General features: G+C 39.0%; 1 protein-coding gene and 1 pseudogene across 4 annotated transcripts in view; one reads left to right on the plus strand and one right to left on the minus strand.

Moving 5' to 3' along the window:
* The window catches only part of LOC137244379 (probable phosphatase phospho2), a 53,391-nt pseudogene extending 48,557 nt beyond the window's left edge, over positions 1-4,834 (minus strand).
* The window catches only part of LOC137244380 (uncharacterized), a 469,574-nt gene that overhangs the window by 127,605 nt on the left and 324,444 nt on the right, over positions 1-17,525 (plus strand). The window lies entirely within an intron of this gene.

A 17,525-nucleotide genomic window follows, 5' to 3' on the forward strand; every position in this document is an offset into this window, starting at 1 on the left:
TTGTTACTATCAGAGATATTTCAAATATTATCGTCGGCAGATAAAGCCCAGTCTAGGATTTGGTCATCATCGTCTTAGCAGTTGTTGCCTTTTTTTACAAATCTGCGCCGCATTATATTTAAAGTTAATAAGCGTGCCACAATATATTGAATTTCGTGTGCTGTGGGATGCGTATTAAGGGCTTGACTAGCACAGAGTGGGTAAAAGTAGTTTTCCAACGCATCCTGATTTAATTTGCCAGAAAAAAGGAAAGAAATTTCTTCATGACGCTCAAAAAGTTCCTGACTTAATTCAATCATTGAGGTGATTGTTAAAATGAAACCTTCAATGCATTTAATGTTCTGCTGTGGTGGACTTATTGAGCGTAAAAAGTCAAGACGCGTCTTTAAACGGTCTACTTTGGCTGTGCTATCGCGCCTAAAAGGGTATTTTAGTGGTTTAGAATCATTAAAACGTTTAGCGTTAAGCTCGTCGAATAAATCGTTCATTCGTTGAACGAATAACTGGGTGGCAGTGGCATACTTGTAAGCGTCCACATTTTTGAACATTTTTTGATTCCTGGCCATATCAATGGCAGCAGCAACCGAATGACTCAGAAGCTGAGTTGCGCGTGAAACACTCATCTTATCGAAGGATTTGGGATAAACGTGTAGTTCTGTGATTTTGGGACAAATTTTGAAGTTTGGGTTCGCTTGGTCCATTTCATATATGTCCGTGATTACTTTGAAGCTAGTAGTTCCATCTACTGTATCAACATTATACTTTATGAACATATTGCGTATATTCTTAATGAGGTGGCAATAGTCGTACATACAAAAAATTTTGGAGCCATTGTGCTCATAATAAGGCCTACTCGACGAAACTCCTAACATGTTATATAAAGTGATATTCGAAGAGCCCCCGTCGCATACAACACCTATAATATTAAGCCCAATATTCGTTATGGTGGATACGGTTTCTAGGAAAATTTTTTTAAGATTAGAACCGGTTACGCCGCCTTTGGAAATGTAGTAAGAAAGGACGTACTTCCATTTCGAACACATTCCCTTAATCATAAAAAAACAGCATTTGTCTCCAATGTCCGGCGTTCTCTCGCCGCCACCAATGTCCACAAAGCCATCAATTATATCTCGGGGTTTGTTGTACGCTAAGCCTGTCCGGATACAGATTTCGTCGTATAAGAGGACACAAATTTTTTCTGTATCGGACATTTCTTTGACCACTTTTTTCAAGTTCGTCACAATATTTTCATCAACCCCAGGTAAAACAGTTTTAATAGGGCGCCACCGCCAAATTGTGGATTTTTGAGGGAGATAGAATTTCAGACGTCTCGCATGAATGTGTATGTTTTTGAGGACAAATAATTTAAATTAAGTATTAATTCCTTTTCTTCTTCGTAAAATGGTGTTTCGCATCTCACGATAAGTTTCGCGAACGCGATAGCATCTGCACTAGCTCGTTCGCTAGGAATTATTGCACGTCGTCGTAAATCGTGTAATTCGGACTTTAATCGCGCAATTTCATTTGCCTGTCTGGCGCTGTCCTTTAATTGGGATTTAAGTTGGGTTATTTCCTTTGCTTGGCTGGCGTTAGTCTTCATAAAGTAACGAGCAGCTTTTGCAAATTTTTCGCGCATGTCAGTAGACTCATTGTCGCTCTTATTTTGGTCTGGATTTGCCATTTCGAAATATTCTTGAAATTCTATTAAAATGAAACTATCTTGATCAGTGTTTTGGGAAGTATTATTTTCTATGGGCTTGACATTAGGAGTTGACACTGAGGGAGGAGAACCGAAATCAGAAGCAACACTAGGTGAGCGGCTTCTGTCGGGTTGTAGATTAAGGGAAGGTAAACCACCCTTTAAGACTTTATATCTAGATAAATATTGGGGAGGGAAGTGGCGAGCACAAATGAAGAGTCCATTGGTGTTTTGAATTTGCAAATTGCAAGCCGAAAACCAACAATTGCGGAGCTTCTGGTCCCTTGGGAACGCATAGTGGTTGTTGCTTTTGCTCCATATTTTTACACGCAGGAATACAGCAACGCCGCTCCTGGTCTTGCTCACTCCATGTGTGTACACCGTCATCGTGGCCTAATTAAAAACAAATGTTTTCAAACTATTCCAACAAATTTTTTTGAACAAGTATGTTGTACAAGGGATAGATTCAGTAACTGTGTGTTTTAAAATATACACTTTTTGTTCATATAATTTATATGAAAGGAAAATGTACATTTCTAAAGTTACACTTACTGAATACATCCCCTGATCGTGTAGTTAGTTTTAATTTGCATTCATAGTCATCTATCCAATCACAAATTACTTTCCATAAGTGGCACGCAGCCACTTTATGACGACTTAAAGTTGCTGTTCGAAGGTTCCAAAACATACCACATATTTGAAGTGACATAATATTTTCATATAATCAGCAACAAAATTAAATGGTTTATGCTGCATGAAAATGTGTTGAGGAATGGTAAATAAAGGATTACACAAGGATTATAATTGCATTAATTGTATCTCTGCAGCTATGTTGTTATGATTTGTGGTTGAGAGTCGGAAGTAAAACATATGCCCTTCTGATATATTATACAAACTTGATCAGAAGATCCCCCAAAAAATCTTTACAGTTGAATTTATAATGTAATACTAATGTTATAAACTTATTATTTACAAAAATATGTCAGGGCATAGACTAGCCCCACGACAGTTAGCCTAGAACCAGAAAATGCTGATCCGAAGCAAACCGGATTCATATATTCTTAATTACAATCCACAACTGTAACATTCCCCCATCTTAGTGGTCTGATTTTTAGGGCATAACAATAACAGTGACTTATAATTTTTTGTATATTTAGTATACCATTGGTTTAGGGAAGTTTTTACATAAATAACCCTGCAGTCAAAAGCCAAAGTAGTCAGCAAACATTGTAGTTCCTTGACTAGAATGTTGTTGTTATTGTAGGATAAGGTTGCTCCCCGAAGGCTTTGGGGAGTGTTATCGATGTGATGGTCCTTTGCCGGATACAGATCCGGTACGCTCCGGTACCACAGCACCATTAAGGTGCTAGCCCGACCATCTCGGGAACGATTTATGTGACCACATTAAAACTTCAGGCCATTCCCTCCCTCCCCACCCCCAAGTTCCATGAGGAGCTTGGGGTCGCCAGAGCTTCATCTCTTAGTGAAACAGGATTCGCCGCGGATAGGTGAGGTTGACAATTGGGTTTGGAGAAACTATATATTGCGCTGGAAACCTGAAGGGTTGCGCTACACAGGCCCTTAAATCTGGTATTTTAGTCGCCTCTTACGACAGGCATACCTACCGCGGGTATATTCTGATCCCCTAACCTGCTGGGGGGTTAGAATATTGTGGCGTTATTCATACTAGTAAGTATTTCATTTGCCGAACTCGATTAAATACAATAATGCTTTCTACCGTCAATTTACAATACCTACTTCAGTAAACAAGGGTAGATTTCATACAAATCAACGGCCACATAAACACAAACACGCGTACACACCACCTCATCGTTGCGTCTGCAGATTAAAGAAGCCATTAATAGCTATACCGATGCTTAAACAGCTTGAGTATAAGGGCATCAGCTACCTAACACATGCAGAATAATAAAGAATGGCAAGAATAATCACAATGCCAATGCCCGGAAACTCAGTTAACGATGGTGAGTGGTATCTACCGATGTCATTAATTTAAAGATAAATATTCCAGCTATCAGCATGACCTCAGATATATTGCGGACTGAACTAACCAAAACTCCATCATGTTGTCAAAAGCTTTTGACAGAGTCAACCACCGCGTACTACTTCAAGAGGAATTAGGAAACATCTCCGTAAGCACTACGATGAGATACAGACCGGCAATTGATATTTCGTATGACATTGCCGTGTTGCTAATATGGAAAGAGACAGAACTCTTAACTAGTTGGGAAACTGATATTCTTCTAGTATAGGTACAACTATTTGGTTCGACTGCAGGGAAGGGTATAACACAACAATTTTGGTATTTTTGTTGTAGGCATGAAACAAAACATTCCTCAAAAGTCTTCAGTAGCGCTGCACTGAGGAAAATCCTTGGTTGGATATGACGTGAATACGAATATTTTTGGTAACGTTTTACAAAACGGTGCACCACCTCGAAAATTATCAAAGGTGGTATCAAAAGACGCGTATCGACCTCCGTTTTAAGAATCCGTAAGCGGAAATCAAAAATTTTATTTCTATCGAAAGTTATTCACAAAAAACCATAAAATTACCCCGAGAGGGTCCGAAATATGAGGTCCGATCCATAGTTTTTTTTTTGTATAGAACACCTTTCTGCGTTGGCGGCCTTCGGCCGCGCTTATAACAAATTACCCTGGGTGGCTCCGACACCGGTTTGGGGATCAAAATTAGATGCGCGCAGAACACCTGTTTGCATTAGTGTGTGTGTGTATATAACAAATCTGCCAAAAAACAACAACCACAAGAAAATTTCCACCGATTTTTTGCTTATATATTTTGATCGAAATAAAAATTAAAATTTTCGCTTTCGGATTCTAAAAACGGAGGTCGAGACGCGTCTTTTGATACCACCTTTGATAATTTTCGATAAAAATTAGGGGGTGTACCGTCTTGTAAAACATTACCATATTTTTTTTAACAGAGACCTGTTTAAAAGTTAATTAGCACTTCACACACTAACTTACCCAAATTGAGGGTTGGGATAGCCCCATTTTTTGAAAATTAGACACCCAGAGCACTTTTTTCAAAGTGCTGGATGCACACGTACGACCGAGTGTAGGGAAGCTCCTCCGATAGTGAAATTTTCAAGTTTTCCTTCCACTTGGCGGCTTCAGCGTCGTCCGAAAACATTCGTACAATTTCACTATCTTTGGCACAACCCTTAACACAGCACTTTCGCAATTTAGGCAACTTTTTAATTATATTAATTTTAAAATAAACTTCGTGAAACTTTACCGCACCGAAATCGAAAATCAGATCGCTGATTTCTTTGAATTCTTTCATTTTTGGCGCAAAATTTGAATTACCTAATGTATTTATAACTATATAACCCTTTATCAAAACAAAAAACACCTGACAAAGTAAATAAGGCTTAACATACAAAAAAGACTTAAGCCCCCATTACTGATACTTAGCATAGACTTGACTTGACTTGGCGTAAACTTGGAAACTTAGCCACGATTATACTCCACTTGGCGCATACAACCTGGCATCATAATCAGCGTTGAAATTTGTATTTAAATAAATGTCAATTTGTATGACAAAATGTCAAAATGAAATGGAAACAAACAAATGGCATCTCAAAATGTAAACGTCACTTAGAACTTACATAGAAAATCAAAATTCAACAGACTTCTAAGTCAAGTTAAGTGTTGCTAAGTTTTGAGTAATCAGTAACATGCAATGTTCATTTAACAGAACTGTAAGTGACAGTTCTCAAGCCAAGTCTATGCTAACGGCTGAATTCTGTAATTCAGTCTCATCTCAAGTCTCTAAATTTGAGATTTTCCTTTAGAGACAATTTTTGTGACTTGAGATGATTTCGGTATTCAGTAAACGAAAGTCACAAAAACAATTCACCATATCAACGAAATTCACCAAAATGACAATTTACTCATACATTGAACAAATAATATAGCATTGCATTTTGTCAACGCAATCTTGAGTGATGTTTTGGCTGAGCTCGCTAAGACGCCGTTCACAAATTTTATAGAAAAACGCAAAGTGTGTATGTTCGAATCTCAGCGGCGCCACATAGAGTTCGATGTTTTTTTAAGTATTTTCTGTTTTTTAATTTTTTCTATGCTTATTTTAATTTGAGGAATAAAAAAAAATATATTTAAAGCGTTTTTCGCAAATAATTTTCATACTTTTTCTGAAATTTTCACGTTTGTGATCTGCCCCGGCCCAGCTCACAAATTAGTGATTGCTTTTGTGAGGCTGGAGACGCGAGACAGCTTACAGAATGGCAAATTGTCTCAAAAGTGATTTTCACCCCAAATAGTCTCTAATAGTGACTAGAGACGGCTTACTGAATTCAGCTATAAGTATCAGTAATGGGCCCTTTATAAGCTCTCGCTCAATTTATGTTAAAATATTAACAGAAAAATCTATGGTGGATAATTTTTTGCTGTGGTGAAAGTGACCTACTAGAATTTTGTGAAGCTTGCCTCACACTATTTTTCGTCTATGCAATGTCTCTATATTATATCGTTTCTGCAGCTAATAAGCAATCTACGGTATTGTGCAGCGAAGAATCGGCGACCGCTAAATAAAGTGATTTGCGAAATTAATTATGTACGTATGTACAATGAAATGTATGTATACATATCGAATATTGTAATTAGGGGATGTTGGCTATTTAGCTGATCTTTCTTTCTTCTTCTTTGGACTGCGATACTGGCACATCGATTGCGGTAAAATAAATTATAGTAAAAAATATTAAATCTTGGCTTTTTATTTGGACGCAATTGGCATAAGCTTCACCCCTTACTATTTGGCTTCACCGTTTTGGATTTTACAGCGGAGAATTTATACTGGTTTTATCCAGGTTTGTCTTCGGGCGATTGGTATCACCTACAGTGCCTAAATTTGGCTATACGAGAGAGGCATATACTATAGTGGTTTTTCAGCTCGGTTCTTTACGCTGTGCTGTTTAATTTGCTTCAGAGGTTTGGCGAACTGCATCTCATTTTATTTGGCAACTGGCTGCTAAAAAGGCTTAGCGGCCACGAAACATTTGGTGACCCCGACGTGATTTGCCATCACGGCCCGCATTATTTAATCCCTTTTTTATTTAAATATTGTTAGCGATCATATCCATCATGCCGCCAAAGAAATCGGAGGATTTAGAAGGCACAAAGAAGAAGAAGCGAGATTCCTTTGTGCAGCAACTTACTGCGATTGACGACAAGCTAACCTTCGAAGCTCTGCGGAATATGTATGAACCGGCAATTGAAGTGCGAATAGAGCAGGTGGAGTGGCTAGAAAAAAGGTTTGATGTTGCGCATTCACAACTGGAAGATGAGGATGGCTCCGAGGAAATTCTTTCGACATTCACAAATCGCTACATAGAGGCTAAAACAAAGTTGAAACGCCAATTACATTCGCTTCGTTCAGCAGCATCTGATAACTCTACCAGTAGAATAAATGCAGGAGAACAATCGATCATCGTTACACCGCTCAAACAGAAACTACCAGTACTTCAGATTCCGAAGTTTAGTGGTAATTATAAAGAATCGCCTGATTTCTTTTCAATGTTTAACACAGTGGTGCATCAAGATGTTGATTTAACTCGTTTTGAAAAATTCCAACATTTGCGCTCTAGCATTCGCGACGTTGCTTTAGACACAATACGTTCTTTGGAAATTTCAGAGCAAAATTATGAAAAAGCAATCGATTTACTAAAGGCACGATTTGATAATAAGCGTTTGAATTTTCAGGCACATATAAGAGATATTGTACAATTTAGGAGCATTCAAGGTGAGTCAGTGGCAAAACTTCGGTAATTAAGTGACGGTATCAACGCTCATCTACGCGCACTGCATACAACGAAGGAGCAAATTGCGGATGGTATGCTTATCCAACTTATTTTTCAAAAAATGGACGTCGCCTCCAGAAAGAAATGGGAAGAAGAAACTCCCATAAATGATTTACCATCCTGGGACTCAATGTCTAAATTTTTGGAAAAACGCTGCCAGTGCTTGGAAAATGTGGAAAACGCAGAAATTTCACTAAGGTCCGACAAACAGGTAGGAAAGCAATCAAATTTAAACAATAATCGGTATCGCTTGCTTCGACGTAAAGCGAATGCAAATCATGTAACTTTAACCAGCATACCAACGTACAGTGTGAAAACTTTCTTCGACTTACACCCTCCTTGCGGTATAAGGAGGTGAAAAAATTGCAACTTTGCATAAACTGCCTTCGAGCTGGACATTCGGTCAAGAGCTGTAGATCAGGTAACTGCAAATATTGCTCATCGAAACATCACACGCTGTTTCATCTAGGTAATGCTCCATCCAACAACGCACTAGTTTACGATTCGCCGGCAACATCAAACTATGGACTTTCTTCGGGTAATGTGAACAATTCTAGTTTGCCATCAACACAACACGCAGGTTCCACATTGGTGAGTTCTGAGTTTAACTCTAGTAACACGTAAAAAATGGTTCTGGTTCTGCTTGACTCTGCATCCCAGCTCAACTTCGTCACAAATCGCTTAGTTAATCAGCTTCAGTTAAGAAAATTGAAATTATCATTGTCCGTTTCTGGCATAGGCCAAAATGGATTTGTTGCAGATCATATCGTTGATCTTGAACTACACTCACGTATCACTAATTACTCTACCAAATTATCATCAGTCGTCGCACCTGCCATCACCGATGTGCAACCAAGCCGTTCTTTGAAATCCGTTGACTGGAAGATTCCAACTACCATTAATTTAGCAGATCCGCTATTTTTTGAACCGCAGCGCATAGGTATGCTTATTGGATCCAGTTTATTCTTCGACCTGTTATGAGTCGGGCAAATACGTTTGTCTGAAGATCTACCTGTATTACAAAAAACAAAGTTAGGATGGGTTGTGTCTGGAAGCAGTACCACAAAGTCATCAAAACTTTCATGTTTGACAGCTGTCGGCATTTCAGGTGAGGTTGAAACAAATATAGAACTTGATAATTTCGTAAAGCGTTTTTGGGAAATAGAGGAACGTATAAATTCAGCTTCTCAAACGACTGAGGAAGAAGAAAGGTGCGAAAATCACTTTCTTAAAAACTACACTCGCTCGGAATTTGGCGGTACGTTTACATAAAAAGATGCCGGCAGAAGAATTAGGAGAATCGTATCAACAGGCCTTAAATAGATTTAAATCACTTGAGCGTAAGCTTCAGCGTAATCCTGAACTGAAGCAACAGTACTCTGCCTTTATTAATGAATATATCGATCTTGGACATATGTCAGCGATTGACGTTATACCAGCCCAGGTACGTGTACATTTTTTACCACATCACTGCGTTCACAATGCAGATAGCACAACAACAAAGCTACGTGTTGTATTTGATGGTTCTGTGCCAACCAGCAATGGACGTTCACTAAACTCAATTTTAATGGCAGGGCCTACAATACAGCCCACCTTATTCGATACGCTTTTGAACTTTCGATCATTTAAAATCGCTCTGACTGCAGCCATATGCAAAATGTATCGTTGCGTTAAAATGTCTGATCCTGATAGTTATCTGCAGTGTATTGTCTGGAGGGATAGTCCTACTGAAAAATTTCGTATTGCTACGAATATTAGCAACACTAAGGGGTACTGCCATCTCCAGGCCGATGCTAAGCAGTGACGTGAATTCACATCAATAATTCAATCATTATGTATCTACATAAACGAATCAATAACTGCGTCTACACATATGTACGTATACGAGCAGCGGAGAACCAATGCACAAACACATGCATATATCTTATCTGAGTTGTCACAAGAGAGGGCAATAATTTGTGCAAGTATTACTCAAATGAGAAGTTATAAACGTAGTTGTGGCTGGCGATTTTGTAGCTGAAACTAACTAGTAAGTTCTGGAATAGAAAAGCCTGGAAATATGCAATGAGAAATCAAAAAGTATAAAAGGCGCGACAGTAGAGGCGAAGAGGAGTTTCATTTGAGCTATCAATCAGTTTGGTTGTTAAGCAAGCTAGTTGCAAAGTATAAGTGTTATTGTGAAGTACTTTAATAAAGGCCATTTTTCCATTATTCAATATTGGAGTTATTTATTCAACAGTTTAGTGATTCGAACTTAGCAGAAGGCAAATAAGAGGATTTGCAAGTAAATTCGTTACAGTATATATAAACTTGACACGGTAACTTATGGTACAAAACCAGCTTGGTTTTTAGCAATTCGAGCAATGCAACAACTTTGCATTGATGAAGGGCAAGCCTATCCCAATTTGGGTAAAAACCATTACTAATTCTTTTTATGTAGACGATATGATTACAGGTGCAGATTCCTTGGATGATGCTCGTGATATTTTATACCAAACAAGGGGGTTACTTTCTTTGGGAAATTTTGAGTTTCGGAAATGGTGCTCAAATGACAAGCGTTTATTATTGGATATAGCTGATGCAGAAAAGCAAATTTTTTTAGCCTTTCGTGATGGCACTACCTTAACGATAACACTTGGATTAATTTGGGAACCTAACTTAGACACGTTTATATTTTCATTCTCGCCTTTTACTGCACCAACAAAGGTAACAAAGTGCACTATTTTATCAACTATTGCCAGATTATACGATCCACTTGGTTTGATTGGGTCTGTGGTTGCGAAGGCCAAAATATTTCGACAACAACTTTGGAGGGAAAATTTGCATTGGGATGAAAGCCCACCTCAATCCATTCAGACAGCGTGGCTAGACATATGTAACCAATATGAACTCGTACCTCGTTTCGCATTTGATTGATGTGTACAAATGGCTGATGCCGATATACAAATCCATGGATTTTGCGACGCAAGCTTGGTAGCATATGGTGCTTGCGTATATATTCGGGCAGAGAAAGAGGGAATCGTTTGCACAAATTTACTTTGCTCTAAGTAGCTCCACTTAAAACATTCACAGTGCCAAAGCTTGAGTTATCGGCCGCCTCGCTCTTAGCAGAATTACTAAACAAGGTGACTAATCTTCGCGTTTTCAGTGGTAAGGTATTTTGTTGGCCAGACTCGACTATCGTTTTATCATAGCTGAGTAACAAGCCAGCAAATTTTAACATATTTGTTGCCAACCGCATTAATAGCATACAAACAAGGAATTATTAAGTAAGCCAATGTGGAAGCACGGACCATCATTCCTAGCAAATGACCAATGCAAATGGCCAGTATCTCCTGGCCTACCAAAGGTACTACCAGAGAAGAAAAAAAGTGTGTTTGTGCATGTGGCCACACAGGATATGTCGGCAAGGTGTAAATTTATTAATTCCTTTGCCAAATTGCGAAAGGTATATGCTTACGTCTCCCGTTTTTTACAACCCCTTGGTACGAGATGCTCTGGACCACTAAATCCTATAGAACTTCAACGTGGAACCAATTTATTTATTCGTATGATCCAAAGGTCGCACTTGAAAGATGACTATAATTTGTTAGAAGCTAAACTGCAAGTGAGACTTCATCGGCCATTCGATCTTTGAACCCCTTTATCGACGGAAATGGATTGCTCCGAGGTTAGTGGTAGAATTCAGAACTCAACTTAAGACTACTCCGCAAAGCATCCAATAATTTTGACCAGGAAGCATCCGATAACTGATGCAATTATTACATTTTTTCACGAACAGCTGTTTCATGCCGGTCCACAATCCATGCTAGCCTCTATTCGCCTTCAATACTGGCGTTTTGGTGGTAGAAAAACAATTACTCGTGTCATAAACAAGTGCGTTCGCTGCTTTCATGTTAAGCCCAAGATAATGGAACATTTGATGGGCAGCTTGCCTTCACAACGAGTCCAGTTCAACCGAGCATTTACAACTACGGGTATAGATTTTAGTGGGCCGTTTGTTTACAAGTCCGAAGTCAGAAATCGGCCTCCGATTAAATGTTACATAAGCATTTTCATCTGTTTTTCAACAAAGGCAGTTCATTTGGAGCTGGTAAATGACTTATCCACTCCTTCGTTTTTAACCACACTAAAACGTTTCGTATGTACGCGTGGAAAGCCCCAAACAATATGGTCTGATAATGCAACGAAATTTGTTGGAACAATACGTGAACTGAGCGAGCTAAAGGAACTTTTTTTAAATCAGCACCATATAAGGTCAGTAAAGGAGCAATGTTCGAACGACGGCATTGAATTGGCCTCCCAATGGGGAGCTAATCAAATGTCATTTTTATCGTGTTGCAGGTCTCTCAGCTCTGAACTTTGAATAGCTTCGTACATTGGTTTGCCAAATTGCTGCGATTGTGAACTCAAGACCACTTTGCCCTATCTCAGAAATTATCGATGGCTTAGATGTGCTTACTCCTGCACATTTTCTTATTGGCGCACCTTTTACATCTATCATGGAACCCAATCTAACACAAATTGAAATAAGGCGACTCAAGAGATGGTAGCGTGTGTGCTGCATGCAACAGCAGTTTTGGAGGAAATGGCAGTCCGAATATTTAACTCTCTTGCACCAGCGACAAAAATGGAGTTCGTCCGAAATTAACGTAAAGGTTGGTGGCATGATTTTGGTGAAGGAAGAAAATTATCCTCCTCTAAAGTGGCCTCTGGCTAAAGTTATGGAAACAATTCAAGGAAGTGACGGTGTAGTTCGTGTTGCCGCGCTCAAAACCACAAATGGTGTATACAAGCGACCCGTGGCGGAGCTATGCCTTTTACCCATGTTGTTGTTGTTGTTGTTGTAGCGATAAGCTTGCCCCCCGAAGGCTTTGGGGAGTGTTATCGATGTAATGGTCATTTGCCGAATACAGATTCGGTACGCTCCGGTACCACAGCACCATTAAGGTGCTAGCCCGACTATCTCGGGAACGATTTATGTGGCCACATTAAATCTTCAGGCCATGCCCTCCCTCCCCACCCCCAAGTTCCATGAGGAGCTTGGGGTCGCCAGAGCCTCGTCTGTTAGTGAAACAGGATTCGCCGCGGATAGGTGAGGTTGACAATTGGGTTTGGAGAAGCTATATATTGCGCTGGCAACCTGAAGGGTTGCGCTACACAGCCCTTTGAATCTGGTATTTTAGTCGCCTTTTACGACAGGCATACCTACCGCGGGAATATTCTGACCCCCTAACCCTCTGGAGTTTTGAAAGCCTAAGCCTTTCAACGGGCGGAGGATGTTTAATTACATACTACACTACTCTAATTATATTATCTATTCCTAGTTGTACTATATAGTACTAGCACTGCCTGCACTTGCTTAAGTCCGAACACTTGTACGTACAAGAATTCCGCTATACTTAAAGGGTTATTATATGCTTTAAGTACATACATCCATAAATGCATTTTTTAATATTTTGTTGCTTCTACCACTTCTAAGTTGGGAGAAACTGCTTTGACAAATTGTAATTGCAAAGCAAAACCACTATAGCTACATCAGCTGATGATACAGCTAATAAGCAATCTACGGTATTGTGCAGCGAAGAATCGGCGACCGCTAAATCAAGTGATTTACACAATTAATTGATTTGTACATATGTACGTATGTACAATGAAATGTATTTATACATATCGAATATTGTAATTAGGGCGACGTTGGTTATTTAGCTGGCCTTTCTTTCTTCTTTTCTGCCTGGACTGCGACATTGGCACATCGATTGCGGTAAAATAAATTATAATAAACAAGTAAGGAAGGCTAAGTTCGGGTGTAACCGAACATTACATACTCAGTTGAGAGCTATGGAGACAAAATAAGGAAAATCACCATGTAGGAAAATGAACCTAGGGTAACCCTGGAATGTGGTTGTATGACATGTGTATCAAATGGAAGGTATTAAAGAGTATTTTAAGAGAGAGTAGGCCATAGTTCTATGGATGGACGCCATTTAGGGATATCGCCATAAAGGTGGACCAGGGCAGACTCTAGAATGTGTTTGTACGATATGGGTATCAAATGAAAGGTGATAATGAGTATTTTAAAAGGGAATGGGCTTTAGTTCTATAGGTGAAGGCCTTTTCGAGAAATCCCCATAAAGGTGGACCAGGGGTGACTCTAGAATATGTTTGTACGATATGGGTATCAAATGAAAGCTGTTAATGAGTATTTTGAAAAGGAGTCATCCTTAGTTCCCTAGGTGGACGCCGTTTCGAGATATCGCCATAGAGGTGGACCAGGGGTGTCTCTAGTTGTACGATATGGGAATCAAATGAAAGGTGTTACTGAGCGTTTTAAGAGGGAGTGGGCATTAGGTCTATAGGTGGACGCCTTTTCGAAATGTCGCCATTAGGGTGGGCCAGGGGTGACTCTAGAATGTGTTTGTACGATATGGGTATCAAACGAAAGGTGTTACTGAGCATTTTAAGAGGGAGTGGGCATTAGGTCCATAGGTGGACGCCTTTTCGAGATATCGCCATCAGGGTGGGCCAGGGGTGACTCTGGAATGTGTTTGTACGATATGGGTATCAAATGAAAGGTGGTAATGAGTATTTTAAAAGGGAGCAATCCTTAGTTCTATAGGTGGATGCCTTTTCGAGATATCGCCATAAAGGTGGACCAAGGGTGACTCTAGAATGTTTGTACGATATGGGTATCAAACGAAAGGTGTTACTGAGCATTTTAAGAGGGAGTGGGCACTAGGTCTATAGGTGGACGCCTTTTCGAGATATCGCCATTAGGGTGGGCCAGGGGTGACTCTAGAATGTTTGTACGATATGGGTATCAAACGAAAGGTGTTACTGAGCATTTTAAGAGAAAGTGGGCATTAGGTCTATAGGTGGGCGCCTTTTCGAGATATCGCCATTAGGGTGGGCCAGGGTCACTCTAGAATGTGTTTGTACGATGTGGGAATCAAATGAAAGGTGGAAATGAGTATTTTAAAAGGGAGTAATCCTCAGTTCTATAGGTGGACGCCTTTTCGAGATATCGCCATAAAGGTTGACCAAGGGTGACTCTAGAATGTTTGTACGATATGGGTATCAAACGAAAGGTGTTACTGAGCATTTTAAGAGGGAGTGGGCATTAGGTCTATAGGTGGACGCCTTTTCGAGATATCGCCATTAGGGTGGGCCAGGGGTGACTCTAGAATGTTTGTACGATATGGGTATCAAACGAAAGGTGTTACTGAGCATTTTAAGAGGGAGTGGGCATTAGGTCTATAGGTGGACGCCTTTTCGAGATATCGCCATTAGGGTGGGCCAGGGGTGACTCTAGAATGTTTGTACGATATGGGTATCAAAGGAAAGGTGTTACTGAGCATTTTAAGAGGGAGTGGGCATTAGGTCTATAGGTGGACGCCTTTTCGAGATATCGCCATTAGGGTGGGCCAGGGGTGACTCTAGAATGTTTTTACAATATGGGTATCAAACGAAAGGTGTTACTGAGCATTTTAAGAGGGAGTGGGCATTAGGTCTATAGGTGCACGGCTTTTCGAGATATCGCCATTAGGGTGGGCCAGGGTTGACTCTAGAATGTGTTTGTATGATATGGATATCAAATTAAAGGTATTAATGAGGGTTTTAAAAGCGAGTGGCCCTTAGATGTATATGTGAAGGCGTTCTCGCGATATCGACCAAATGTGGATCAGGTGATCCAGAAAATCATCTGTCGGGTACTGCTAATTTATTTATATATTCAATAACACTAACAGTATTCCTGCCAAGATTCCAAGGGCTGTTGATTTCGCCTTGTAGAACTTTTTCATTTTCTTCTACTTAATATGGTAGGTGTCACACCCATTTTACAAAGTTTTTTCCAAAGTTATATTTTGCGTCAATAAACCAATCCAGTTACCATGTTTCATCCCTTTTTTCGTATTTGGTATAGAATTATGGCATTTTTTAATTTTTCGTAATTTTCGATATCGATAAAGTGGGCGTGGTTATGGTCGGATTTCGGCCATTTTTTATACCAAGATAAAGTGAGTTCAGATAAGTACGTGGGCTAAGTTTAGTAAAGATATATCGGTTTTTGCTCAAGTTATTGTGTTAACGGCCGAGCGGAACGACAGACGGTGGACTGTGTATAAAAACTGGGCGTGGCTTCCACCGATTTCGCCCATTTTCACAGAGAACAGTTAGCGTCATAGAATTTATGCTCCTACCAAATTTCAAAAGGATTGGTAAATTTTTGTTCGACTTATGGCATTAAAAGTATTCTAGACACACTAAATGAAAATGGGCGGAGCCACGCCCATATTGAAATTTTCTTTTATTTTTGTGTTTTGTTGCATCATGTCATTACTGGAGTTGAATTTTGACTTAATTTACTTATATACAGTAAAGATATTAAATTTTTTGTTAAAATTTGAATTTAAAAAAAATTTATTTTAAAAAGTGGGCGTGTTCTTCATCCAATTTTGCTAATTTTTATTTAGTGCATATATAGTAATAGTAGTAACGTTCCTGCCAAATTTCATCATGATATCTTCAACGAATGCCAAATTACAGCTTGCAAAACTTTTAAATTACCTTCTTGTAAAAGTGGGCGGTGCCACGCCCATTGTCCAAAATCTTACTAATTTTCTATTCTGCGTCATAACGTCAACCCATCTACCAAGTTTCATCGCTTTAACCGCCTTTGGCAATGAATTATCGCATTTTTTCGGTTTTTCGAAATTTTCGATATCGAAAAAGTGGGCGTGGTTATAGTCCGATATCGTTCATTTTAAATAGCGATCTGAGATGAGTGCTCAGGAACCTACATACCAAATTTCATCAAGAGACCTCAAAATTTACTCAAGTTATCGTGTTAACGGACGGACGGACGGACGGACATGGCTCAATCAAATTTTTTCTGGATCCTGATTATTTTGATATATGGAAGTCTATATCTATCTCGATTCCTTTATATATGTACAACCAACCGTTATCCAATCAAACTTAATATACTCTGTGAGCTCTGCTCAACTGAGTATAAAAATATTCAATCTTGGCTTTTTATTTGGACGCAATTGGCATAAGCTTCACCCCTTACTATTTGGCTTCACCGTTTTGGATTTTACAGCGTTTTCTACAGCGGAGAATTTACACTGGCTTTATCCAGGTTTGTCTTTTTTTGGAAGCGATTGGTATCAGCTACAGTGCTTAAATTTGGCTATACGATAGAGGCATTTACTATAGTGGTTTTTCAGCTCTGTTTTTTTATGCTGTGCTGTTTAATTTGCTTCAGAGGTTTGGCGAACTGCATCTCATTTTATTTGGCAACTGGCTGCTAAAAAGGCTTAGCGGCCATGAAACACAGAACTTTTTTTCTCCTTTTCAGGAACTCCAGAATTTTTTAAAAGCTACGCAGAACACCAATTTTTTTTTGATTTTGAACATTTTTTAAAAAATTTGACTTTTGGAAAAATGTTAATATTGGGCGTAAATTTGCAGAACATTTTTCCTCCTTTTCAGGAACTCCAGAACTTTTTAAAAGCTACTCAGAACACCAATTTTTTTTTTTTTGATTTTGAACATTTTTTAAAAGATTTGACTTTTGAAAAAATGTGAACATTGGGCGTAAGTTTGCAGAACTTTTTTCTCCTTTTCAGGAACTCCAGAACTTTTACTCAGAACACCATTTTTTTGATTTTGAACATTTTTTAAAAAATTTGACTTTTGAAAAAATGTGAATATTGGGCGTAAATTTGCAGAACTTTTTTTCTCCTTTTCAGGAACTGCAGAACTTTTTAAAAGCTACTCAGAACACCAATTTTTTTTTTTTGATTTTGAACATTTTTTAAAAGATTTGACTTTTGAAAAAATGTGAACATTGGGCGTAAGTTTGCAGAACTTTTTTCTCCTTTTCAGGAACTCCAGAACTTTTTAAAAGCTACTCAGAACACCATTTTTTTGATTTTGAACATTTTTTAAAAAATTTGACTT

This window comes from Eurosta solidaginis, chromosome 3 (assembly GCF_040869045.1).
Source record: "Eurosta solidaginis isolate ZX-2024a chromosome 3, ASM4086904v1, whole genome shotgun sequence".
NCBI classification, from domain to species: Eukaryota; Metazoa; Arthropoda; class Insecta; order Diptera; family Tephritidae; genus Eurosta; species Eurosta solidaginis.